The following is a 26,404-nucleotide window of genomic DNA, read 5'->3' on the forward strand; positions in this document are numbered from 1 at the left end:
TGTGCTTTGGTGATGCACTTACCCACACCTGCTGCTGGAGGCTGCTGGAAGAAAGGGGCAGCCCTGCTCCGCCAGCCTTCTGCTGCGGCCACACACTCCCGCAGCTCCCCTTCGCCTGGCACTGGGCTCTCCCGCCCCACCGCAAGCCCAACCAGACGGTTAAGCTGGCAGAAAAGTGACTTTGGGAAAGAGTGAAGCATTTTCTGTTGGTTTAGCTCACTGAACTGGTTCCTTGTGAGCTCAGACAAATGCTAACAAGGCACTGGTTTTGTACAGTCTTAAACAGCAAGCACAAAGTGATCTGTCACACTTTGAAAATAACTGTAAGGACACTGCAGCTAATTGTGTAGCTGTACTTTTCTTCAAATAGCCCATATTCAGATATAATCTTAAAGTGAAGGAGCCTATTGGCAAATATTATTACCGTACTATTAACACTAGCTTTTTTAGTGTTTTTCATTCTTGTAATAATGACATGGCCAGTATTTAGCTATTCTGGGCATTACGTAAATAATAATTGGGAGTATCCTTTTGTCAAACGTGCCTGGAGATGGACAATACAAAAGAGCTGATATTTATCACATATTTCAAAGGTCATTTTCACCATCTCCACTAAAAGCTATACTTGCTCCAAGAACATCTTGCTTGATGGGGGATAAGTTCTGCCATTTTGAGAGGGGTAGTTTTTATTTATCATTGTGAATGTGTTTAGCCCCATGAGGCTGTCAATCAATGAGACGAAAGCCCAGTAGGATTATTTCTGTAAGTGGCCAATTTCCCCCACCCTTTCCCTCCAAATCAAGGACAGATGAAAGGTCATGATTAAAACAGTGATTTTTTCGTAAATTGTAAGTAACAGTTTGCAACTGTTTTTTACCAAGATGTCAAAACTGTATTTTATCCTGGGGAAAGGGGGGAGGAAGAAAATTATAAGTTCTTGAAAATGTTGGCAATTCTCCAAATGGTTGTGTTGAAATTTATTTTAATTATTGTACTTGTGTCAGTTCCTAGCAGGGGTAAAAGGGGGGAAAATAATTCAGTACAGTATTATGCAGCTATGGATTAAACAATTAATGGTGAACCTCTGTATCCTATTAGTATATTTGAATTCATTATTTCAACAAATTGTTTTATGAGCCAGTGACTATTGGATTTAACCGTTTATTTTGTAGTCAAAACGGCATAGAAGAATAATTGTCTTGCTAAGGCACATCTTTATGTATATGAATCTATCCAAGGAATTAACTTGAGACAGTCAAATAATGCAGAATGTCATTAGGAAGTTATTTTGTCCCAGGAGTTTTGTTTTCTTATGTGCGGTCAAGGAACTTGCTGTCTGGGAGGGTTTTGGCAGCTGTCTGGTGATCACTGCAACAGCTACCCCTAAAAGTGTTGAGGACTTTGGTGCAATCACCATTTCCCTGGAAAATATCACAGTTAACATTGTATGTGGTGGTGTTCGCTTGAATATGTGGTAACCACTCACGAGTCGGAAAGAACACTTTTTGACCAATTGTGGCATGTAGATAATCACCAAAGTAAATACTTCTGTGAGCAATCTGTGAGCTCTAATTTTGTGTGTAAGATCTTATTAACAATGACCAAATAAAAAGACACTCTCAAGAAGTACCACAGGGCAAATTATCTAAGCACGTGAGGACGTCACTGGTGTTTCTCTTTGCAGTTCACGTTAGAAGTATGCTAAGACCCTCGTGATACCCTCATGGAATTTGGGCCAGATGTATCTTCATAAATATTATTTATGTTAAATATTTTCTTCTCAAATTAGGCATGAAACCAAGATGCTGTCTTTCTATGTCATTGGGTAACACATTTATCTTGATAAAGAAGGTAAAATGGGTAATATTCTAATCTCAATAGCTTCTGGTTTTCCATTTAATGTTTTTTCTGCGATGGTATGATTTCCTTTTTGCCTTCAAGAATCCTGTGCCTTTGTAATGTGTGATAAAATGTGTGTCATCTTCCACCACCACAAGGGATGTGTAATCAGATACTTGCTCTATCACTGATGATGTGAGTGGTACAAGTAATACTGGGTGACTTCAGCCATCTTTGCACTACTACACAGTTAATCCACAAATTTGATAATGCACAGGGCCCATGAATCAGGTTGAGTTGACTATTTAAAGGCTGGACAGTGAAGTGAGTAATTTCTGGGCATATTTTATAACTGCCAAAGTCCTTTCAAAGAAAGGTCCTGTGTTTATGTATGTAGTTTTTATGACCTTTTTTGCCATTTCCTTTCATTCTCCTGTGCTGAGCTATTGTGGGTTTCAAATTTAAGTGAAGAACTTCCCCTTTGTTTTTTTTTTTCATGTGAGCAGATGAGCAGAAGATGATGGTGCCACCCTCCTTACAAACTTTTAGGGCTAAGAAAATTGACTATTGTTTTTGGTTGTGGTTTCGCTTTTTTGTTGGCTTTTTTTTAAAGCATGCAAATACTTCTTTGGTAGTCAGTTTAAGTTATAGGCAAGATGCTGAAGCAACCTTCTAAGTGTCTGTGGTGGTTGATGGAACTGACAGCGTTTTCTGCTGCACTTCTGCTGCATTCTGTTCTCTTACTTTCCGCTTCTGGGTGAGTCATAAATACCTAGTGCCAAGCTGTAGGACTAAGAATATAGCATGCGATAACTATTCTCAGGATGTCTCCAAAACATCAAGGGTGTTGGTGTTGCATAGATGTGTTACTGTGAGCTGTTTATCACTGGGTGCATTGCTGGGGAGGAGGGGTTAGAAGCAGAGGTGTTGCCCAGACTGGTTATGAAGAAGGGTGCTCTGTCATTTTCTTCTACTTTGGTAGCCTGGATTCACTAAAAATAAGGCGTTTCTTGGCTTAGCTCTTTAAACTTGATTTATTTGTCGATCTCTTTTCAAATGGCAGAATGAAATTAGGGGATGTGGAAATGGAGAAGGTTTGGGTGCCAGCTGAGAATATTTCAGGGGTCCTAATTTTCCATTGTACACAGATAGTGCAAACTAAAAGTCAGCAAGACAATTGATGTGAAGAAAAACGTGTGAATATGGTGTTGGGAACACTAGCAGAACGTGCCTGTATAAAAATATAAACAGTAGGCCATTTAAAGGGATGCAAAGAAGTAGAAAAAAGTAAATTTTTACATGCACAACCCTTTCCTTCCCTTTTGCTACAGGAGAGGAGAAAAAAAAGATTATTTGTTTCAGAATCTTTTCTGGAACTCTGTGAAATGATTTATAGACGAGGTGTGCTGTATACAAGAGCTTTTACTGGCTGCCTTGCCAATGAATTAGGGCCCTATTCTACAAAAAAAATAATGTTAGCATTTTCTTTGCAGCCATCCTAGGTTTCCGTGGTGCGGAAGTCAAATGTAAATTCTGGCTGAATTGGACCCTTATGGAGGTGGTGTTCAAACAGCCTGTGAGGAGAAGAGAAACCATTCAGGTTGTGGGCCTCTGCATGCTTCAGAGTCCTCCAATCATTGCTATAATTCTCTGAAAGCAAACTAATAAAACTTCCTATTGACTTGCACTTGTGTGTGCTTTGAGCAGTTATTTACAATCTACCATCAGCAGATTAAAAATCAATTAAAATCCATAGAAACAGCCAAAGTTACATACTCCCCTTTGCTGGTAAAGATTTTTTTTTAAAGATTTTACATTAATACTTGCTGCTTGGTATTACCGAAGATAATGAATCAGATTTAGGCAAAGTCTGTGCATCTTAAAGACACACAGATCTGTGGAGTTAAACTTTACAGAAGCTCTGCTAAGAGCCTCTTATCCTCTCTGCTTCTTGCCCTCTATAGAAATAGGAGAATTTATGCAATTCATTTAACTGAAACGGAGATATTGAAAGCTCTCCAATACTATCATGATGAATACTATTGTAAATGTGTAGGGAAAACAATAATCTTAATGATAAAATGATAAGTTTAATATCAGTACGTTAGAATCGAAAGTGAATTTTAGTACTGCTAATACATTAAAATAAAGGAGACTTTGATTTGTATTACTGATTTTCTATGGAAGCCCCACAGATTAATTTGGTTCCATCCTGTAATTCAGGGGGAGGCTGCGTGGCCTCAGGGAGGTGGAGCTGGGCTGGGACTACAGAGACCCGGTTCTGCCAGCGACCTGCTCTGGGGGATTTTGGAGTGTGTGAGGGTTTTTTCTTGAGTTTCCTCTCCATCTGTTTGCCTCTCGTTCTTTGCGAGTCTAATCTGTTTATACCATTAAACTCTCAAACACAGTACTTCTTTTTCATTTCTGTATAGGTATGTGCTCCAAAGACTATTATGCCATTGAATAGTCATGATACTTGTTCCAATATGTTATTCATGTGTAGATTGGAAGGATATAATCTACATTTCTAACCACTGTATTTATTCGTCCTTTCTGTTTCATTTCATAATGCAACTTTTATCTTAAACGAAATTTACAGTGACTTCAGTGTGTTGCAGTGATATTCAGGTATCAACCACAAAAGGCAATGCTGATTACACTAGTAAGACAGAAAGCCCAAGCACTGAGAAATTGGGGGGGTGAGGAGGGAAGGCATAATTAAGGTAACTTGTGTAACCTTAATTTAGTCCTCTAGTAGGTACGCATGTTGGTAGACTGCTGTGTTTGATACAGCATAACGATGCTGTTGATGGGAAACTGCAGAAAAACCAAAAAGGAGTTGCTTTATCAGAGAGGAGTCTGAGTAACATAGAGTAAATAAGGCCAGGCTTTTACATCAAATGCTAAAAATAAACAAAATATGAAATGACTGTTTGTTAAGCAAGCAGAATCTATCCTGCGGGTGACATTTTAAGTAAAAAAGACTGGCAGGATATATTTATAGACTACCATGATACATATGCACAAGACAACTGAATTAAGTTTGCACAGTCAACTTAAGTCCCGCAGTTCTCGCTTTCAGTTCTTTACTTTGCAACCTGAATAGTGTTTATGTACATGTGTGGGGAAAAAAAAAAACAACCAGAAATGTCACCCTGTCCATCACACTTTCTTCTTGTTGTTGTCCTTGTGAGAACCTCACATCAAGCTGCACTGATTTCTGCCCCTCTCTGCCTTGTAGAAGTATTGCTGTAGGTTGCTGCCCTCTCATCACCCTGGAGAGAGGGAAAATTGTCAGGGTGCTGGGGAGGGAGGGCAATTTTTTTCCTAAGCTGTTTTCCCTGTCTACCCATCTCCACCAGTCAGTTCATGGTTTGTCTATATTGTTAATGGTCTTCTTGCCTTTGGGCCTTTTTTCCCCACTAAGCTGGTTCTGGTCTCCACTTTTCAGTGGATGCTGGCTCTCTCTGCTTGTTTTCATCTTGCTCTTCCAGACTATCAGTTCAAGTTTTTCATATTCTCCATTTGTCCTGTAACAGCCCCCAGTTACCTTCTCTCATTATTCATCTCCCCTAGCTGCAGATGTCAGAAATCCTCCTCTCCTGGTTCTGCAGTCTTGTTGCTTTCCTGGTGGTATCCCCCAGCACCTCGTTCCACTGTTGTTTTTAGTAATCTAGTAACTCGCTTGTTTCTCTCTCCCACCACATTTAGCGGCTCAGAAAGCCACACTCCCACTCTGCCTTGGCATGGGCACTGACTGTAAAGTCAACCCCACCTCCCAACGGGTGTTGGGGGCTCAGGGATGCGCAGGGCTCTGTGCAAGCACGGGCTGGTCAGCCTTGGGCGTCAGGAATGGTAGGCATCCACCTACTGAAGGTGGAATTTTAAAATTACTTAATTTTTTCAATTGAGAATATTTTTTGAGTTTTGTCTATATTTGTAAAGATTCAGACATTTTCTGATATGTTTGCCTAACTCCGTCTCCAGGTTTGTATTGTTAACACTAACAAATTAATTTGCTAAAGTTATTATATTAAGATACTGAAATTCTTCTGCTTTCCTTTCCATTACTATGTATACCTTCTAAAATCTGTCAAAAAACATGTCTCTTTGAAGCTATACAAAAATAATATTGCTTTCAATAGTACTATCATTTCATTCTTGGAACATCATATTGCTTTACTGCTTTCAGGATCGATTCGGCTACCTTTTTCTACACTGAGCCCTGACTCATAACAATTAGCATTACATATGTGCTAAATTGATTTCTCAAACAGAGATGCTTTTCTGAGAGGGATTTTACTTCCCAAGCATTCTCGCCAACTGAGACTGCTCATGTGCTGGGGTATTAGATAACAGAGGGTCAGAGTCTGTCCTCCAGTCCAATCCCATTCAAAAAGAAACAAACCCAAACTGATAAGGTTTTTCAGTATTTTACTTGAATCTGAAGAGTTGTAGTTCCAGATAAAGTTAAGGTTCCTTCATTTCTGAGTTACTGTAACATAAAATATTAACGGCCCTCTTAGAGCTATACACTCTTTCAGTTCTTTCTCAGCATATCATTTCTCTTTTTAGTTATCTGACCTTTCTGTAATTCTTCTAATGTATGGAGTAGTGCAATTTATCTTTTCTCTACACATCATCTTACTTAGGGTTGGCTGAGTGGAGGGATGGAGGGGGGATGCATATATCTTGTTACTTTTTTCTGACTCAGTGTTTAGTCATTATTTTCAGTATCATTTAGTCTGTGGAACATTTCCCCATATGTTGGGCGTATTTTAAACATGCAGCTGAGATCTATACTACAGTAAGCCCTTTTCAGATATGATGTTTAGCAAAGGGCAGAGTTCAATCTACAGCATTTATGGAAGTGAAGTTTTTTCAAATGCTGTCATTTGAACAAATACCAAAACTGTGTATTCTTGTTTTGTTAAAGATGTAAATCAGGTTTCTCTGTGTACCTTGTTTTCCCTTAGAAGTCCATTTCTTTGTGTTGTCTATGGAAACACTTAGAAGTATTAGGTGAGCATACCTAAACTGTGGTACCCTTTGTTACAAGATAGTGTAAGTATTAAAAGTTCTTGCAAGAATCCATTAAGAAGTATTAAGCATAGAGTTGCAACCTGTGGCTGAGGAAGTTCCCATGTCAGATATCCTTCCATGCTTGTAGATGGTATGTTGAGTATTACTGTATGTTTGTCCTCTCTGACCATCTGCTACCCAACACTGTTCGAGGTGGGCCACTGGACCAGGCAGGCCTTTGAGCTGACCCAGTAGGCTTGTTATGACATCCATACAGTTGGCTATGTCTACAACTATCAGATGGTTGTAAATCAATAATGTGGTTTTGTACCCACCTCTTGTTCTTCAGATGTATTTGTAATAAATACTTCCTGTCAGGTCTATTGTCCAGATACCATGTTTTTATGTGTATGCAAACGTACAAGAATATGTGTTTCTATGGATGTCTAATACATTACAAGCCTATGAGGTCCTGATTCAGGGTGTACACAATTCACAGTAGTTTCCCCTAGATTTCAGTACATATTGAATCTCGAACTTATCAATAATTGTTTTAAAGATGTGGCCTCAATGTCAAAGAGTTCACAGGAGGAGCATAAAAAAATACAGCAAGCAACTGTAAGAATACTCTGAAAACAATACTACAGAAGCTCTGATTAAGTTTGTTTCCTGTAGAAGTTTGCTATTAGTTTATTGAGAATGTGGGACCTAAGAGTATTCCGTTTTCTTTAGCAAATATGTTTGGATGTTTAATTGAATGTAGTGGGTTTTGTATGCTAATAGGATGGAGATCATGGGGAAATAGGTATTCCTTAACCTTCCTCTTTTCTGTAATTACTGAATAATGCTATTTATGGTAAGGTTGTGTATGTGTGTATGTCTTGGGAGAAGGATATGGGATTACTTTTTAACAAAGAAATGGAATTCCTTTTCACAGGGCATTAGAATTGTGACTCTATACTTGCTAATTTAAATAACTTGCTGGCTAAACAGACTTCTATAAAGCATTAAATGCTATTATGTTTTGTGAACATTAAACACATTTTCTAAAAATATTAATTTCCCATTGGTTTTCTTGCCTCCTTCTTGTTGCTTTTATTTGAGACTGGGTGATAATCCATCCTCCACACAGCAGAGGTCGGAGATTTCTGAGACTGCTCTGGTGCCTGGTTTTAGCAGTACTGTTCCCCTCTCCTATGGCTTTTACCTCTGTTCTCGTGCACAGTAGATGTTCACCATGTGGACTGATTCAGGATGAGGGAGCCAACTGGTAATGAGTTTGCAGCAACCTGATATCCTTGGGGATAATGTAAACCCTGAGTGTGGTAGCCTAGCAGCTGTGAGCCTGGGTCTTCCCGAATTTCAAAAATCCTGGTAGCTAGCTCTTTCTAAATCCTGAAGACCAGTGCAGAAAGATGCTGAGAGAACAACAGATAATCTTCAATTTTTAGGGAAAATCAGTAACAAATACTTGGCTCCAGAGACTGATACGCATCAGTCTGTTTGACTTGTATTTTCTAGACTAGCTGCCCAAAGAAGAGGTTGACCTTTTTTATGAGCATTTTTGGGGGGCAGAGGAGGAAGGGGTTAAGAATAAGTTGAAATTCCCTTTTTATAACTACATCTTCAACACCTACAAGCTTGAAAAGTTTAATTCTGATCTTAACTGTTAGTGTGTGGGGAGGTTTTATGACTGCCGTTTTTCACAGAATCACAGAACAGCCCAAGTTGGAAGGCACCTCGAAAAATCATCTGGTCCAGCCTTTCTCATTAGAGAGTTTTAAGCTGAGACATTTCTTGGGCAATCCACAATGGCAAGCAGTTTTGCGTATGAAGAAAAATACACTTTAAAATTGAACACTACAGTTAGTGCTTATCCTTAAGTCAAACAGTACTGTACACCACGGTCCATCCTGACAGGTTTTAGAAAGTTTGAATGAAATATGAGTATAATCTTGGACATTGGTTATATAGCTCCTATTAACTCGTATTGGCTACTCATTATGCAATTTCTGTGCTGGTCACTTCGATTAGCCTTGATCATTTGAAAAAAAAAAAAATCAATTCACTCTCCTGGTTTTAATTTTGATAATTCAAATTCACGGTGTTCTTCATCTACTTTGTTTGATGCTATACATAAATCAAGGTTATAGACAAAACCAATTCGTGAATGAAAAGTTTCAATTTTCTTTTCTTTTTGGCTACAACTATGCAAAGAAATCATCATTTGGGCAACTAATATGCCTAAGTATCCTTCAAAAGGAACTGTGATATATTAGAGCTGTTCAAACGTCCTCACAAATCATTTTGCCTTACAGCTTTGATCCTGAAATATGTGAAATGATGTCTGATTTATGCCACTGATCCTTCTTTTAGATAGTTAAGTGTTCTTGCTTAATGTTATTAAATAAGTTCAAAGCAGCAAATAGGCCATCCTGGGCTGAGGACATTTGAAAAATAGCATTCTCAGCAGGCTGCATATACAATATATGTTCTTTAGTTATCTCCTTTGCTTTTTTGTGTATAGCAAGCTACTGGAACTTGCTTCCGCTCACATCTTTGGTTACAGTGGTTTTGGGTTTGTGGGTTGGGTTGTTTGTTTTGTGGTTTGTTGTTTGTTTTTTTTTTTTTTCTCGATAGCTTTCTCCTGGGCTTTGTTTTCAGTGGGGTATTGTGGGGGTGGGTGGATGGGCAGAAACAACCTCGGAACAATACAGGAAAATCAGAAGGATATCACAGTCTCCCCTAACTGGGAGGCTGGTAACATATGCTAGCAATGGTATAAAACAAGCTGTGTGACCCAGCTGAAGAAGTACGAGGAAAAAAATTCTGAGGGTGTAAGTAAGTGGGTCAAATTCACACTCTAAGGGGCAGAGTAAGTTTGACTACTTTTAATGAAAAAACTATTGATATGTTGTGATTTCTGTTTTAACAGACAAAAGGAAAGAGAGAGATAAGAAAACTCTTGATTCCAAAATATTTATCAGTAGAAATACTCCAAACTTGCATCGGAATACCGAAGCGCAAATCTCTTCAGGCATAAGGGTTGCATAGGAATCACATCAGCTCTAAATTTAGTAAACCTTTTAATGGAAATGTCACACAGTTCAGACACAAAATTTAGGGATTTCAATATGTTATATGAGCTTTATAACCAATATTATTTTTTGTGAAATTTCAGTAGGAAATATTAAATCAGCATTTCCAGTCTGGTATGATCCTTGTTGAAGCAATGAGAGCCATCTCCTGCTGCTGGAGAAGAGCTATTAGCTAGAGAGAACTTACTCCCAACACTACTTCTTCAGCAATACCAGCAGCCCCTAAACATCAGGCTTTCAGATGTAAGACTGAAAACAAAGATTAAATTTGAACATGAGACATCATCCCCGTACCTCTCTAGTTGTGTTGACTTTCACGTCTAGATTTTGGAGTTGAAAGTTGACAGTATGATCTTGTCCTCACTTGCATGCCTCCCCAGTTTCTCAACTGGTTTTATGTGTCTCTCTCCTCACTTATATACTCCTGGAGTACAAATGTAAATGCATATAATGGCTTTTCTGGAGTCAGGCTTCTTTGATAGATAATGGTGGCTTTTGTTGTTTACAACTCATTGTACATGGATGGCATTAAATGATATAAGAGGCTGTTTCTGGAGCTGGCTGCATTGGACATACCATGGTTATTTCCCCTGTGACCTTAGCAGACTAGCTGACTGTTCTCATCCTAAATTGCTTTCTAGAGGTTCCTGATAGGCTTTTGTAAAATATTTTTCCAGATACTGGTTACATATACATTTATTTAAGCTTGTGGTTCCTGTTAAACTACAAGCTTTTCACAGAAACCACTGACGGCGAGCCAGTAATACAAATGAGACAGTTTTGGCCTCATGAAACTTGCCATCAATTTTGGATAACTGCTACTGCTGGTGGCATAGATAAAAATACATGTACACTTCTTGGTAAGGAGGTTAGCCACTGCTGAGTTCTGGTACTCCAATTGGTCTGTTTACATGTAGGTTGACCAGCTCTGCATAACGCTACTGCACTCTTCAGTAAAGTGTAACTTGAATGATCCTGTGTTGCTTGGTGTTAGCTGCTGGGTCCATCTCCTTTTTCTCAGGAAATTGGAACCTTCCAAAAGTTGACATCAATATCTGCTTTGAGGTTTTGCTTTGTTTTATAAGGTCACACTGCTAGCCCTCTTCCTTGTCAAGACAGCTGTGAAAAGCACAGTGACAGCAATCTCTAGGAATGCTTTTTTTGTGTTTTTCTGAGGTCCAGACCTCAAAAATATGGCCATCAGATTACTTTGGAGAGAAGGCCAGATGGGTTGCTACTAGGTGTGGTGTTAAAGCCACTGTTTCTCAATGCTGACCTAAACCAAGATTAGTCCGCTACCCAGATGCGATAACATTGCACTAGTGAATGAGAAACTGAAGGTTTCCTATAAGCAAGAGAAGCTGGTTGAAGTCTATCAGTGTACTATTTTAAATTCCCAACTTTTCTTTGTTTAGCTTCTCTGTCATGAGCACTGCTTATAAAGTTCTCAGTCTTCAAATCTGTCTAGTAAGCTCCCATAAAAAAAATGAGTGGGACAATGGAAACAAAAGTAATAATACGAATATTTGAATGTTATGAGTACAAAAATATTTTTAATGAATAAATATATATACTTCTACTTGCTCTTCCCATATTTTTATATAGCATCCTGAAGAAATCTGCAGGAACAGGATAGCAGGCAGAGGCTCACCAGTTGGTTGTTTTGGTGACTGTATCTGCTCTTCTTCATGCCAGCCATTTAATTTTCCTTTTACTTGCTTCAAAGAAGTTATTACCCTGGGATTTAGGATGTCTGGCTTGATAGTCATTCTCTGCTTTGAAAAAGCATAATCATTGTTAAATCATTTGATGTCTTCGTTACTTGGGGTCATGGTGTGTGTGCGTGTACTAAAATAACTTCAAACTTTTGTGCTTGTACCCCCATTGAAGGGTAGGAGGGGTTCAGGTACTACTGTGGCTTTAAAGAACAGTGAAAGATAGAGGTGCTTCAGAGGGATTAAAACAAATGCTCCCATCTCTGACTTTGTGCAAAATACTACAGTATTCTGGTTGTGTTCCCAAAGGGTGCAATTTGCAATCGTGTTTTCATAAGGTTTTAGACCATTATGTTCATGGAGAGATGGGTTGTATTGTTTTTCATTATGCTTTTTATTTATTGTAAAGGAAGAAATTCTTAAGTAATAAATGAAAACACAAAAGACGTCGAGAACTGTTTTTTGTGGTGGGGTGGGGTTTTTTGATGTTGTTGGGAAGCTGTGTTTCTGACACCCAAATGACTCTGAGCATTGGACTTCTGCTGTGTATGGACAGACAGATATAATCATCAGTGAATGCCAGAAACCAGGAGAGCCGGGGAGAGAGAGTGTGCGAGAGGGAGCTTAGTTTATTTCTGCGGTGTCACATCAATCTGCCCAGTTAAGTGATTGAAGGGGAGAAATGCAGGCTGCAAAAGAAACTGGGCCCTGATTTGTTCAGGGTCACCAGCAGTGGTTTGAAACCATCTTGTTTGCAGATACCTCTTTCATGTTATTAGGCTGTCAGTTGAGTGACTTTGTAAGATTTATGGCTCGAAGCTGGAGCGCGTGCATGTGTGCGGCGATGGCAGTGATGGGCAGCATGTGGGGGGTGGAACAGAGATGTTATTGAGAAGACAGTGATCCGTGCCTTTCTTGATTGAGCTTTGCAGCCTTTTGTCTAGTCCTAGTTAACCTCCTTATGCGTTTTTTTTTTCACATGCCGCATAAGTAGCTCAAGCAGAAGGTGAAGCAACAAGTGGTAGAAGGTTGCTCATAACAACTTAGAACTGCAGCGGACTCGGTGCGGACTTATTGGCTGTGTAATGATGGAATAAAGCTGTTTATTGGGCAGGTCCCAGGTTTAACTTACTAGCGTCTTTCAAAGAGCTTTATTTACTGTAATGTTGTCAAAGCCGTTGGCTGAGTGTTCCCTTGTCACTGGTAACCTCGTAGGGAAATGTTATCTTTGAGAGAGAATTTAGAGACAACACTGCTTATACTGAGAGCGAAAATGTTGGTTGTTTGTTTTTTTTTAAACACCCACCCCCCCACACCCCCCCAAAAAAAATTTAAAAATAAAGGAGGGGGGATGACTTGATCAAAGCAACATATACTTTAAATTAATTTTGTCTGTGTGTTAAGTAGTAATAGGAGATTTTATTTTACATAAGTTTAAAACTTTTAAAATCTGGATTTTGAGAAACTGGATTTTTTTTTTTAGAAGTTGGTTATAATTCAGCAAGTAATGCTTTGTGCTCTTCTGTTTATACAGTTCCTAGTTGTGCCAAGATCAAAGCATGTATTATTTTAAAATATGAGTAAGAAAATTTTCAGTGTCAACTAGATTCGGTTTCAACTTCAGCAATTTAAAGTCAACAAACTGGAGTCCAACAGTATAGGAGTTGGAGAACCTTTTTGAAACAAATTGTCACAGGGTTCTGCCATTTGAGGTTTATAACAGAAAGAATTTATTTGTAATTATTTATCCATAGGTTAAAGGAGTAAGTAGAAATTGCTGTTCTGTTGTCATTCACTTAAAAAGCAAGCCATATTACTGCTCTGACATAATTTGTATGTTGGCTTTCTGTTTTCAGCCTAGTCAAGTTAATTAACTTGGAAAACTAGACTCGGTCTTAAATGCTTTGCGAGATCTGCCAGCGCCTTTGGTATCACGGTAGGTTTCATGTACTTGACCATGAAATGCGAGTGCCACTTCATGAAGGTGTTCTACCACATGGTTGTTTGCTAATTGATATAGTTGTGTGAAAGCTTACAGTAGTTCTGCAGAATTGAAAAGGGAGCTAATATTTGTCTATGAGATTGTTTCTTCCCTCCCAAGATTGAAATGAGCCCCTGAGTGGCACAGCCTTCCTAGGCAGTTGTTGTTCCCAGCTTGAAATGTCCAGCAGGAAGGATGCAGCGTGAGTCTTGCAGGGAAAAGAGTATAGCTGCCTGCTTTCCCTCCTCCATATTACAGCAAGAATTGCTTACTGCATCGCTTTTACAGCCTTTCAAAATTTTGTATTACATAGTGTATAATTTTCAGTTTATATTTTTAAATTTCTCAGAAATGAAGTTCTGGGTTTTTTTTAAAAACAAACACTAAAATCCTTACCTAGTTCCCTTTTTTTTATTAAGTCACCAAGAAAACACCTGTTCTTTTCATCTGTGATAACTGTGCACATTTTGCCCCTATAGTAATCTGATACATTTTAGTATAAATGGGATCTTGGTTGTGCAGACACAAAGATGCCATTCTTTCTCTATTTATGGAAGGATATTGATGAGAATCTGAGGTTATTAAGCTGAATAAAATACTCCTTTCAGTAGAAAATTGTATAACAAAGTCCTGCCGTAATCCCTGGAAAAAAGATGATACTATTTTTAAGTCACAGAACTGAGTCTTGGCAGACCATCGCCTTGCCCCATGCCTGGCATGGCCACAGCCATGCTGTGTGACCTTGTGCCAGACCCATGCTCTCATCTGCTGACTGTACTCCTGCTGCAAAATGCATGATGAGTTGGTTGGAAAATGCCTGAGATCCTTGGATGGAAAACAATCTCTAGTACAACTGCACTATGAATTACACTGCAAAGTTAGTAGCTAATTTGATTGAAACAGTATCTTGCAAATAAAAACTCAGATTTCCTTCTGTTCCCCCCCTTCATTTTTGGTCAAAATGTAGATGGGATTTTGGGGAGTTTTTGACAAAAAAGTTAACCTTTATCATGAAGATAATTTAACTCACGAATTCTACATAAAAGATTACTTTAGCTACTTTTAAAAGAATGAAGTCATTCTGATCAACTGTAGTTATTCTGGGAATTACAAAGGAGGAGCTTGAGAGACAGATGTTGCCTGGGCACACAGGGGGGGTGTCAGGAATGCCAAAGCTTGGCCAGAGTCAAGACTTGCAAGGAGTGTCAAGGGCTGCAAGGGCAGTCTGGTGGGCACCCAACTGGGCGTGAGCCAGCAGAGATGGACAGCGGCCTCCTGGGCTGTATCAACAGGGACACGGCCAGTAGCTTGCAGGAAGCGAGGGATCATCCCCTCTACTCAGCACAGAATGCTGTGTCCAGTTTTGGCCCCCCCAGTACAAGAAAGTAATTGACAAACCGGCGTGAGTTCAGCTGTGATTCTCTGAGGGCTGCAATGGTGGTTGGGTGCTGGAGCACCTGCCCTGTGAGGAGAGGCTGAGGGAGCTGGGCTGGCTCAGCCTGGAGAGGAGATGGCTTCGGGGGGCTTAATAGCAGCTTGCCCAGTCCTGTGGGGAGGGGATTGAGAAGGCAGAGCCAGCATCTTCAGGGTGGTGCATGGTGGGAGGGAAAAAAAGCAATGGATACCAGCGGGGTTCAGACCGGACACGAGGAAAAAGTCTTCATACCGGGCAGTCAGGCAGGTTGCCCAGAGAGGCTGTGCAGCCTCTGTCCTTGGGGGCTTTCAGGACCTGACAGGATAAAGCTCTGAGCTGACCCTGCTGTGTACAGGAGGCTGAACTAGAGACCACCTGAGGTCCCTTCCAGCCCAAATTATTCAGAGAGGGATTTTGTGATCTCTTTGGACGAATGGTCTCCATCTCACATCTGTAATTTTAAGAAACTCTTCAGAGAAACTTACTGATGTAGTTGTTTGTTGTGCTGAGTAGCAAATATGATTCCTAGAATAAATAATATTCTGCCTGTTAAGAACCATTAAATGCAGAGTTCAGTAGCGTTTGGGAATATTCAGTATGTTTCTTAAACAGAGAAAACTATTTTAAAGGCAAAGTGTTTAGAAAAGAGAAAAGGAACTGTATACCATGTGATTATTTTGGGCATTCTTGTTTTGCTTTTTCACTTGATTCAGTCAACTCTTGAAAGCTGTCCTGTCATCTTGAAAACCTTGGCAGCTACGGTATTGCTCCGTTCCTCATTTTTAAATGCTTTCTGCGTCTACTTTTCAGTCACTCACACTTAGGTGAAATTAAGAAATCTAACTGTTGGGTATTACCTTTTAGACCTGCTGAAATAGCTCTTCCTGCTTGCATCCTTATGGTCTCATTAAGACGATGCTCACAGCATGCCTGACTCTAGTGAATATTTGCAGACCTCATTTGCCTACATTAGAGACAAAAAGCTTTAAAAAAATCCTTCTTGAGCAATAAACGCTTTAGTTTGTCAGTATCCGTGGTCACAGAGCTGGTGTCTCCCAAGGCAAGGGTTGAATGCTGTCCTTGCAGTTGAGTAACTGTTCAAACACTTCATCCGAGCACTTTCCAATGCTGTGATAGTATGCTCGGTCCATGGCTTTGAGTAGTGGTTTTATAGTGTGAGGGCTGCTAAAATCAATGAGAATTGAAGGTATGTGCCACTGTTAGGGCAAGCCCCATATGTCAAGGATTTATGTAGGCAATATTATCATTCCCATTCCTACTTTTTTTATATCAATTATAGAGTTTAGATATTTTTTTATTATTATTTTATTTTAATGAGTTCCATTTTTTTGTTGAGTCGAGTTATGGTAGCTCATCATAAAGCAAGATCTAAGGTCTTGGAGCAAAACACAGATTCCAACAACTTTGAGTCATCTTTGTGGTTTACCTTTACAGTTGTGACTCAACTGTTTTGTTTTCTCTGTGCTCTGACTTTCAGGCTGAGACTTTGGTTCTCTGGGGATTTAAAAAATCCTTGACCTATTCTGTAAGATAGAGGTCATGCTTTAATGCCAGCCAAAATTTCCATTATCTCTCCACTTCGTTTATGCATTGTGTTGTGCTTCAGCTGTTCACCTGCCCACCACAGGTGGCTTATTTCATTGTTGAGTTGATAACGATATAATAATAGATACATGCTTTTTTTAAAGCATGTTAGAATCACTTTGCAATGAAAGGTGTCATATAAATCTGAAGTAATACTGATGTTACATTTTTAGTCAACAAAATGGAACTAGAATTAATTGCAAAAGTATTAATCATAGGTGATGTAAATGTCATGTTAATGAGAAATGCTTCAAGATTACTATGTATTTATAGTAGAGCTCAGTAATTTCATGGATTTCCAACCCTTATTTACTCTGTTTAAATCTCATGGTCCTGAAGAACTGGGCCAGAAAACTTAAGATGGGAGTTTTTCCTTTGGAGCTATTGAGTATTCCTGACAAAACAGTTTTTAGAGAACTGCCTCAGTTTATGTACATACACAATGAAAATAACCTTTTTCATTCTATTTGAATCATTTTTCTACTCTTGTTACTCTTGTGAATATAGAAATGAGAAGCCATTAAAAAATGGCAGTCTTTGTTAGAGGGGATAGTTTTCTTGTTGAAATGTCAAAATAAAATCATCAATTTTTTAGAGAAAATTTGGATTAGCTTTTTTGATGGAAGCACTACTGGAAATGAAGAAAGGAAAGTAAAAGATTTTCTTTGTCTAAAGATGGGTAAGGTGCCTCTTCATCTGATTTTTTTTTTTCAACTGTTTATATTATAAAGCTCTGAATGGTAGGAATTGAAATAGTTTATAAATTTGTGCAAAAACTGTTCCTTCTCAACCTCAATTTTGTTGGTTGTTTTTTTCTTTTGAAAAGTTAATCCCAGATATTGTGGAGAGGAGGGCTACAGAAAAATAATTTGTTTATCTATGTTCAATTTTGGAAAGTTTTTTTTCTTTGGATAATTGTCATCCTTACCTTTCGAAGCAATAACCTGAAATGTAATAGTTGTGGGTCTTTGAACAGATATGTGGCTTCTATGTCAGGAATGTTCCTTATTCTGTTCCTATGAGCATATAATTCATTTTTAACCCATATTTAATCAGCCTATAAAAATCAATTTGCAAATGATCGTTAGAGTTTTCCAGATTTTTGCAGATCAACCTCCAGTGCATCCATTCTTACAAAGCTTGCTCAAGCCTTGCACAGGGGCTTGCACAGGGCACAGCAGTGATATTTTTCTCATCAGTCTCCCAGGGCAATAGGTCATAAGGCATTTCACTCTTAGTTCGAGTAGGTAACCAAACCTCAGACATGTCATTCCCAGGTGGTGGTAGTTAAAAATACTCAAAATGTTTACAGTTTCCACTTGTTCCTGGACTGTTCCTATGTGCACTTTCCATATGGTATGAAATGCAGTTGCACAGAGAACAGTATTTCCTAGTTTTTGAGAGGTTGACTTTGCAATTCTCATTTTTGTTTTCTATTGCTACCTTCAGTTTTAGCCTTTAGACAGACGTCACTGAGGCAATTCTTTGCAGCCATCCAATCACTTTTGTTTATTTCCATTAGCGGGAAAAGTTATTGAAGATAACTGGATGGTGAGGCACTTCTCTTGAGTTATCCTTTTAATAGATATTGGACTATTATATGGTCTGTGTAACAAACCTTTTCCACTTTTCGTCAGGGCACCTTGTTCAAAGAACACCGGGGTCTGGCACTGCCTGGCTCATGAGAGGACCAAATGAGAGAGCACTGGCCAAGATTTCTGTGGTTTCTTGTTGCTTGAATTGCCAGTGATGCCATAAGCATTGGCACCATTCCGATTAGGATGGGAGCAATGCATGCCTGTGCTGCACACAGGTGTTGCAAAAGAAATTAGAGAAAGTTTTACCTAGAACATCCCTCTAACGGTGTGTGTGAGCATTTCCCAAACTATTGACTTATGATATGTCGTGAATCCTGAGCTGTTATTAGATGCCTCATTCCTGAAGACATCAGTGAGCATTGCAAAACAGAGTTTTCCTCTCTCTGTTAGAAGTGTTAACCAATCTATAGCCTGTGGGGCACATGCAGCCTGCCAGGACAATTTGTCTGACTCAGGGTCCTCTTTGTGTTCACTGAGCTGATTTCAGGGGTGGGCTGCAGGCTGGATGACTTATTGTGGTGGTGGTAGGTGTCATGCAGCAGAAGGGATGTGTGGCATATGGCCCCACTACCTTTATTAGAAAAGGCTCAGTTGCTTGCACAGCTGCAAGATTGGGCTGTGCTGCTTTAGAAGATGCAGATTTCCTACCTGGCCATTGTCATGAGATTCCCTCTTCGTGTGTCATCTCCTGTCTCCCATCAGGTGATTTTTATTTTTTTTTTTTTAATATGAACGGCAGCATTTAACCAAAGAGTGCTTTATCTTAGGTTTCCTGTTTCTAGTCTATGATCATGAATATGTATAATACTTCTGGAATTTGCTATGTACACTCACTGAAAGTTCCAATTCATCTCTTCCCTGCCTTCATTTCAGCTAGTAGCTATTAGCAAGTTATGAAAGACTGCTTGCATACTTCCTAACAATTTTCACTTCCACTTTATTCTGTGTACCAGTGCAGATATAATCACTGCAGTATCCATATCTACCACAGTTTAAGGTTAAAGTTTAGAGCTGGTCACAATTTTTTTCATCTATAAAACTTATTTTCCTCTGGAATTTTTCTAATGAAACCATACGTTTTTGTTGGAATATGTCAAGTTCAATGAAGCTCTTGGTGGAGAAAGGTTTCTCATCTCCAGGTTCTATTTTCTCATCAAAACCAGATGAGAAATTCTGATTAAAACAATTTCTAGATATGAGAACTCACTTGTGACTTCACTGATCTGGCTAAATTCTTACCCTACCCAATTCAAACTTTAGACTTGCTTCTCGGTTTCCTTCACGACAGATGAAAGCCTTTACCTCTCACTTTTTTGGCTGTCTGGCTGTAACAGGAGGGACCAAGAGACCTAGCGCATGCTCCCAGTAGCCTGTTGGGAAGCACACTTATGCAGCATGTGAGACTGGTAAAGACCGTAATCTGAATTGATTATGGTAAGAATTTGAAGCTTGTGTCTTATGTTCAAAGTGAATGCTCTAACCACTAGTGTCAATGCAGTTGATTTATGTGTTTGCTCAGGTATGTCATACTTTTAATGGTGCTGGCATTGTCCCATTTTAGAACTTGAAAATAGTTTGAAATTGCACAGTTTTTCTCAAAAATGGGAAAACTATTCCCTGCTCAGCTAAATTTGAGTATTTTGAGAAAAACTGTGTGCAGGTCTCTTATGTACTATAATAATACATGGACCTACTAAACAAGAGAAATGAGTTTTTTCATTTGTTGCCAGCATAAACAGGTGTTTTGTCCATGGAGGATTGTGATAAGAGAGCTGGCTGCCAATAAAGCTTTCAGGTTTTGCTATTTTATATGCAATCACAGAATCAGTAGTGGTCTTGTCTTTTCTCTTAGGATTTTTGGTAACAGTAGTAGTGGCAAGTCATCTAAAGGTCTCCAGTTGTGTCCCAAGAGTTGAGACTTAGAAACGTTATAAATCTTCGAAGTATTTCTTTTGGATGTGATGTAAGTGTTTTTATAATAATATCAAGCCTTTATATATGGTACCTTTCATTCTATAGCACCCCAAAGCACTGTATAGAATTATTAGAGAGAAAAAGCCTCCCTCCCCATCCATTCCTGCACACCCCACCCCCCCAACCCCCCCCCCCCCCAAAAAAAAAAAAAAAGGGTGGAGAACCCCAAACCTATGAGCAGCGATTGTTTCCTTCAGTGAATTTATTCTGTTTGCTTCAATTCCCCTCTGTCAGACTGCCTGGAAAGGGAGCAAAGAGGGCTCAGAAAGTCCCATGAAGGAAGCAGAATTAATGTAGTGAACTCCCATGTGCTCTCAAGTTTCCAGACACCTTCCTATCCCGTTTGCATAAAGCTTTGTGCATTTGCCGGGACCATGAAGGCAAAAGCCAGAAGCACTCACTCCAGCAAATATTCTTCTCAAAACCATTCATATATCTAAACAGGATTTAATGCTTGTAAAAGCAGAATTCTCTCCTATGATGTTTAAGGGCTTTCAGAAAAGGAAGCATGTTAGAAGGGAGGGGGAAAAAAAAAAACTTTCATGAGCTGCCAATTTTTAGGCACAGACTCCTAAAGAAAGATTTCTAGTATATAACCTGCATGGCCAACACATGGATGAAAAGCAAGCCAACAGTAAATGAGTTTGAAGTGCTGGGATAGTATACAGGCCCATTTTGAACACGGTGTTTGGTGTACAGCACCAGTATAAGGCACGTAGCATATGAGTAAATAATCAGATGGTCTAACCTTTATTAGAAATAGAAGTAAAAATGTGCCAAGCAAATCATTCAATGTTGGAGCTATTAGGAACTGTGCAAAGAACCCAAAACAATTCAGTTAAGTATGGAATATTTCTGCAATCTCTTTAAGTGGCAGGAGACCAATCTGATTCACATCTCGTGCAACTGTACAATTACAGAATAATTCAGGTTGAAAGGGGCCTCTGGAGTGGAGATAGTCTCATCTAACCTCCTGCAGCAAGTTGTTCAGGGCTCTGTCCAGTTGGGTTTTAAATGTTTGCAAGGGTGGAGACTCCAGAACCTCTCTGGTCAGATGCTGGCATAGGTGACCATCCTGGTACAAAATCTTTTTCTTATACCAGACTGGCATTGCCATTGCTTCCTGCCCTATTGCTGTGTGGCTCTAAGAAAACCCTGGCTTTGCCTCTCTCTCTCCTCACACTGGGTAGTTTTAAGCAGCAACTCTGTCTCGGGGCTTCCCTTTGCTTTCTCTTCTTAATGCTGAACGGACCCTGTTCCCTGAGCCTCCCTCACATGCTGTGTGCTCCAGTGCCCAACCATCTTGGCAGCCCTTCACTGGACTCGCTCCAGTGTATGAGTGTTTTGTGCTGGGAAGCCTGAAGCTGGACACGGTGCTCCAGGTGGGGTCACACCAGTGCCTGCTGGCCACGCTCCTGTTCGCACAGCCCAGGAGGCTGTTGGCTGGCTTTGCTGCCAGGGCCATGCTGGCTCGTGCTCAGCTTGCCATCTACCTCCCCCAGTTGCGCTGACCCTTCAGAGATGATACAGCAGGACCTTGCTGTAATATCAGCCAGCTCCCTCAGAGGGAGCTTGTCTGGTCCTGCTGTACCTGTCCCATTGGCTTAAGTGATCCTGAACTTGACTTTCATCTGCTGTGGGCACTGCTTTACACTCATGGACTGCAAGTAGGCTCTGGGGGGACCTGGGAGGTCTGAGGACAAACCTTACCAGTGAGAATGAGGCAAAAAATGGGTTGAGTCTCTCAGTCTTTTCCATGTCCTGTGTCACTAGCTCCTCTGCCCCTCTGAGCAGTGGGACTGCACTGCCTTACCCTTCCTTTTGCTGCTAAGGTACTTACAGAAGCTCTTCTTACCGCTTTCCGCATCCTGTGCTAGTTCCACCTCCAGCTGAGCACTGACTTTTCTAACTCCCTCCCTGTGTGCTCAGGCAATGTCTCTGTTTGTCCTGTGTACCTTCTTCCATTACCTATAAACTTGTGTTTGAGCTAGCTGAGGAGTTCTCTGTTCACCTGTGCTGCCCTTCTGCCAGGCTTGCTCTGCCTTCTGCACATAGGAATAGACTATTTGTGTTTTGAGGAGGTTGTGGTTTGGAAATCAAGCAGCTCTTCTTGAGCCCCTTTGCCTTCCAGGGCAGTGTCCCTGGGATCCTGACAAGCAGATCCCTGAACAAGCTGAAATCTGCTCTCCTGAGGTCCAGGGTAGTGGTTCTACTATGTCTTCCTCACTCCTCTGTGAAGCTTAAAATCCTGAATGTCATGGTCACTGTGGCCAAGGTTCCCCTTGACTTTCACATCCCTGACCATTTCTTGCTGCTTCTTGAGTAACAGGCCCAGCAGAGTATCTTCCTTAGTTGGCTTGTCCATTTCTTACTTAGTTCTTTGGATGTTTTGCAGAAAGTTTCAAAATATGTCCCTAATGGTATATACATTCCTGAGAGAATCAAGGACTTTAGTTCTGTTTAAATGATTTAATATTTATATTGCGTTAGTTGTAAAGTGAATCAATAAAATAATGCACAACCTCCAAGCATGGCAGTGTTAGAATGACCTACAGATTAATTAAGTTTAGCAGAACAGTGTGAAAGGTTTTGGTTATTGGAATGGGATGGAGAGTTTTGTTTTGTTTTGTTTTTCTCTTGTAGGGAAAAAAGTGACCTTGGCAGGTAGACCCTTTTTGTCTTTCTTTGACGAGTGTTCTCACTTGAGTTTTCAAACCTCTCTGTTTCAGCATATAAAAGTAAAATAATACCAAATATATATTATGTACACATAGGCGTAAATACAAAAAGCATCTTTTGTCATCTGGGAGTCAGCACCTTGGTATTCTACAAAAGCTGATAGACAATAGCCACACCTTTAGACCCTCTACTAGTAACTCTGCTATTGCAGATTATCTTCTCCAGAGCATAGCTGCTTTTCATGGAGTGTCTTTGATGCACTTGTGCTGTGTTGGTCAACCACCTTATCTGTATGGCATGTGGGAGCCATAGCATTATTGAATATGTCAAGGTTTTAGATCACTGCTATTGTACTAATGTTTGCTTTGGCTTTATTTTCTGCATAATCTTTTTTTGCATCCGCTGCCCACTGATCTGATAACACCTGTGTGCTAATAGAATTACAGAGTTAACGATTAGGATAGGTGTCTCTGTTTTTTACCCTCTTCTCTCTTTATGCTTTATTAAAGAGGATTTTAGTACAGATGCTGGGACTTTTTTCCTCTGCTTCCTCCCACGCCATAACAGAATTTCAGCCTGTGAAGTCTTGCTGTGTTATTACATGAATATGGACAAGGGCATTCCTCTTCTAGATGTTAAATGAAAAAATAAACATGTAAGGAATCATCTTTCTCCCAGAGTTTTAGCTGAGAGTATGCACTTTCAAGGAGGCTAACTCAGGCTGTGGAAATAGTTAAAGGTTCTAAATTCAGGTATAGTTCAAGAAAGCAAGATTTTTATCCAGCTCCTTAGAGTTTGAAGTATGCTGATAGAAATCTTATGCCAACATTTTCTGTCACAGGAAATTTCTTCTTCCAGTTTCTGGAAACTGAGACTGAAAAATCCTTTAACAAAACACTTCAGGGTTTAAAAACTAGTACTGACTGTAAAAAAGTTGTTAATTTATTTTGCTAATCTAAACCAATTAATGCATCTTCACTGTCAGCGTTCCTGAGCAAAAGTTATATTTTAACTCAGTCCTTATGCAGCTGAAATTCCAAATTACGCTAGTAACTTCTACTTGTTTCTAGCTTGCTGGGCAAAGCTCATTCTAGCTATGTATTTCTAGTGATTTTTGTCCCAGTGTGCTAATGAGGGGTTAAACTAGCAGCAAATTTTCCATCATCTGGCCATCCCTGTTGTTAAAGGGATGTAAACTGTATTGTGAAGTAAACCCGTTTGCAACTGGCACACGGCAAGAGAACAACACTGCTTGTAAGACAAGTGTGGGTACACCACAACGTTTGAACAGGAACTCAGAAGAAATAGCGAAGTTTTAGATATTTTAACATTTTGACCTTTTTCAGAAAATGAACATATTCTCCAAAGCACAGAATATGTTGAATCAGCAGCAGGCGATATGAAACCAGATTGTGATGTAATCTTCAAGAAAACCGTATTTGTAATAAGGTTAATTAAATTTGCTGCAAGCTTGTGACAAGCATGCTGTAAGTTTGCCAGTAAATCTGGTCTTGCTTTATCAAACTGAAGGGCAAGAATTAAAAAAAAAAAGACAGAAAAGGGGGGTGGGGGGAAGAAAAAGCTTCTCTCCTCCAGAACGAGTAGTGTGTTGCCAGAGGACATGCAGACTGGCAACAATAACTAATACGTTATGAGAGGTTGAACAAGTTTAAATGGGATTTGTCTCTGAACTGAAAGGCATATTGTAAGAAATTTCTTTGTCTCCTTGTGAAGCTGTTAAATTGAAAGCACGATGGGAGGCTTCAGTAGAGGCAACAAAGGTTGAAATGATAGCCTGCTGTTTGCAGCAAGCATCATGGTTCCACTGATGGTCCAGACATCTGGTAACAACAGCCACTCCTTGTCAGGTTTTGCCCCACACTGGGCGCCTGAGCACTTTGCACTGTTTAACTCATCAGACCCTTCTAGCTCAGTATGCTCTGCATCAAGAATGTTTATGTAATAAAACAGAGCTAATTAAACATTTCAAAGGGAAACATTATTTTAACTCTAATTAGATATGATTACGGTTTCCTTATGCCTGTGCTGGATTGGTACTGAAGCTCTCTTGTTTCGCCTTCTTAACGAATTCTGCAGCTTTGCTGTTTCAAAATAATTTTTGCATCTGCTTAAATAGGCTTTGTATTCCCCTTGCCCAGAAACAAACCCAAAATCTTTGATCCAAGATCCTTGTATTTAAAGTAACAGCATATGACCCTGAGACACAATGGGGTAAGTTGATACCCCAGGCAGTCAGGGAAATAGGAAAAGACCCCTCACTTGAAATGTTTGAGGGTACTCCAGACAGCCACAAATGTTGGCAGGTGGGTGCAAGCGATGTACACAATGTCTACTTTCCAGCTATTTGTGCTGTGATTCAAACTTTTCATAATTATTAAATCTAGCATGAATAGAGGCAGTCAGGTACCACAGAGCTGTTATCGCATGCACAGATGGACGCAGGTTCTGTGACCTTCCTGGAAGTCCATCGTTAAACAAGGCACTTGTCACAGGCAAATGTAAAGCATATCCTTCTGTATGTATTTAATCTAGAAAGATAGCATCTGACAAAGCTTTGGAGACACATCATGTCAGGATACTAAACATCCAAAATGCTGAGAAACAAATACATAGGGAAATCAAAAAGAACAGGCTAATGGCAGTAATAATCAGTGAATATTTTGTCAGTTAAGCAAATGCTGTATAACTTGTTTAGTGTTTTCTAGCTTTTATGACAGAGCCAGTCTGCAGATCATATGGGAGAAGCAGACTGAATATAAGAACACATCCTTTCTTTGTCATCCCTAAATCCAAGTTTTTATGGGGAATTTCTTCAGCTAAAGGACCTTCAAATACAAGTTTATTTCAGCTTTTCACTTGGTTTTCACCCCTACCCAAGAATTTTTTAAACTCTAGCTTGGGTTTCAAAAAGAAAAAAAAAGGGGAGGGGGGAGGCGCAAAAAAAAAAGCGCAGGCTTTCATTCAAACTGGTTCTCTGCAGTCCTAATTAAAATAGACTTCAATGAGAAGTTTTCTTTTCCTCTTCCAACTGAAGCTTAAGGGCATAGTTCTAGCTGGAGAGTATATTGTGTTCATTTTACTGTTTGAGTGGTTTGGTAGAGAAGCTGTCTTTCAAACGCAGAGCGACTACTACGATGCCTCAGGACCTAGCTGTCACATCAAGGCTGTTTTCCACATATATGTATTATATAATGTGCATGTATCATCATCGTCAGGTAGCTGAAGTTTGTACATCTTACATGGAAGCAACTTTTTCACACCTTTAAGAAGTTCTCTCTACAGTGGGATTAGAGGTAAAAGTATCATATTTTAAAGGGACTAATGACATGGGTTGTCCCTTTAAAAAGAAAAGAATAATGCAAATCAAAAGATATATGTATAAATCTCTCTCTACATAAATTGAGCTGCAGTACTGGTGCAGTATTCTTTCCTTTGTGCTAGGAAAACCGAAGGGGGGA

This window comes from Gavia stellata, chromosome 4 (genome assembly GCF_030936135.1).
Source record: "Gavia stellata isolate bGavSte3 chromosome 4, bGavSte3.hap2, whole genome shotgun sequence".
In the NCBI taxonomy this organism is placed as follows: Eukaryota; Metazoa; Chordata; class Aves; order Gaviiformes; family Gaviidae; genus Gavia; species Gavia stellata.